Below are 2,053 nucleotides of genomic sequence, written 5' to 3'. Positions count from 1 at the left end.
GCAACTTGTGCTGATAATGTGTTGTAAAACTAAAGCAAAATAAGATAAGAAATATAGAAGACGAAAGTAATAGAAATAGGGAGACAAGAGATGAGAGCTTTTCTTATTATTCCAAGGCTTCAAGTATATACAATATGAACCCTTATGCCTCTATTTATAGTGTAACATAGAGGCATACAAAAGGTTAGTCATAAACATGACATTAACATGAATATAATGGAGAAGGTTATGAAAGTGAAAGGTTACAAGAATAATGGTTATAAAGTTAGAGGTTATGGAGGTTATGGTTATCTTCACAATGGAGGAAAGTAATGGAGATAATGGGTGAGAGTAACTTCTTGGTGTAATGGACATCCACACTATAATATTTTATAACACAAACTGAATTTTAAATACTTTTTTTGTCATATTAATGCTGCATAATGAATCAGACACAATAATCTTATAAGTTACTCCATAATATTTTAAAAGTCATTACATTTCTTCAATATTTCAATCTTCTATTACTTAGAGAAGACCAAAAGTTACTATCTTAATTATTCAAACCATTAATGATTTTAATAATGTTGAAAAAACAATTTATGAGTCACTACACCTATTAGTATAAATATATATCTGTCATGCTTTTCTCATTTGCATTTCAAATCTTTTAGTTATTATTGAAGATTTTTGTTTGCTTATGAGTTTAATGTTATTTATTTTTCTTTTTATGCTTTGTAATAATTATTATACAATCAATTTTTTATACTATTTTATATTTTTACATATTCATATTTGAATCGAAGCAAGAGTCACATGACTTCTGACCACATTTAAGTAGATCATAACGATATTCAACAAATGTATCAATTTAGTTTTTAATTTTCATGCATAATAATTGATTTTATGAGATAAACGCTTTATATATAGAGAGAGAAAGTCGAATAATATATGTACTATTATTAGGGGGGAAATACAAAAGGGAAAAAAAGAAAACATATTTGGTAACCTAAACAAAGAATGCAAAATAAAATGTCCAAATGACTAGTGTGAGAAATTAAAAGGAAAATAGTCTTAGAGGGCAAACAAAAAAAGAAAAATTATTTTTCTTCCTAATGAAGGAAAATAGTTTACTTCCAAATTTCCCTCCTTTTCGAATTTATCAGGAAGTGGCCTTTCTATATATATTCTATTGTATATCGGTATTTGTCGTCAACTCAATTTTCTCATTAGTGCGTAAATCTTGCTCATTAGCATCTCCATCTTGATCAAGATTTATTGATCTTGATGATCAAGATGGACATGCTAATGAACAACATTTGGCGCTAATTATGCTGATCAAGATGGAGATGGTAATGAACATGATTTAGGAATGCCACTGATCAAGATGGATATAGAACGTACAGATCAAGATGAAGGAAGAACTGATCAAGACGGGGGCGTTCCGATGAACTGAATGATGTAGACGGACCAACTAATGATGAAAACGAAGATATTGATATTCTGCTTGATAGTAATTAGCACTCAACTTTAGTTTGTGGATGAATTTTACAAAGCCACATTGTTTGGATGCTAGTGTTGTAAGGATGGGTCTTTTACGAAACTGTTATAGTAAATTCACTGTCTAGTATAGGCTACATTCTTTATTATTATTATAAGGAAATTTGTTTTAATGGTGAGAATATTAGTACTTTTCAAGATTCAAGAACTGATTTTTTAGTATAAAAGAATCACTTCTCAGTCCTCTTTGATCTACTCTACTATGTTTTTTCAATCTCTTGTATAAGGTACATTGTTTATAATTTACATCGAGCAATTATAAGTTTGATCATAACCGTAGACTAACGTACTAATAAAGGCATATGTTCTTTGATAGACATAGGATCACGCTGATCCAAACCACATTAAATCTTATGTTTTCTCTTTTACGCTTCTACTAACACCAACAAAATTGTATTATAATGCCAACAAAATTCTACTACCATAAGTTTCATTTTTCTCATTTAAAAATGACGGGAGGATATATTTTGAGATGTTAGTTAAGTTAATTTGGATTATTATTATTATTATTATT

The 2,053-nt window shown here is 28.8% G+C and overlaps 1 non-coding gene across 1 annotated transcript; it reads left to right on the top strand.

Moving 5' to 3' along the window:
• The first annotated feature begins 1,225 nt into the window (after positions 1–1,225).
• MIR8048 (microRNA MIR8048) lies at positions 1,226–1,294 on the top strand. The gene has a single exon (NR_127220.1). It is a non-coding gene; the product is annotated as a microRNA MIR8048 (primary transcript).
• The last annotated feature ends 759 nt before the right edge of the window (positions 1,295–2,053 follow it).

This window comes from Solanum tuberosum, unplaced genomic scaffold (assembly GCF_000226075.1).
Source record: "Solanum tuberosum cultivar DM 1-3 516 R44 unplaced genomic scaffold, SolTub_3.0 scf00245, whole genome shotgun sequence".
NCBI classification, from domain to species: domain Eukaryota; kingdom Viridiplantae; phylum Streptophyta; class Magnoliopsida; order Solanales; family Solanaceae; genus Solanum; species Solanum tuberosum.
The sequence above is the reverse complement of the archived record's forward strand: the minus strand, read 5'-3'. Positions and strand labels throughout refer to the sequence as shown.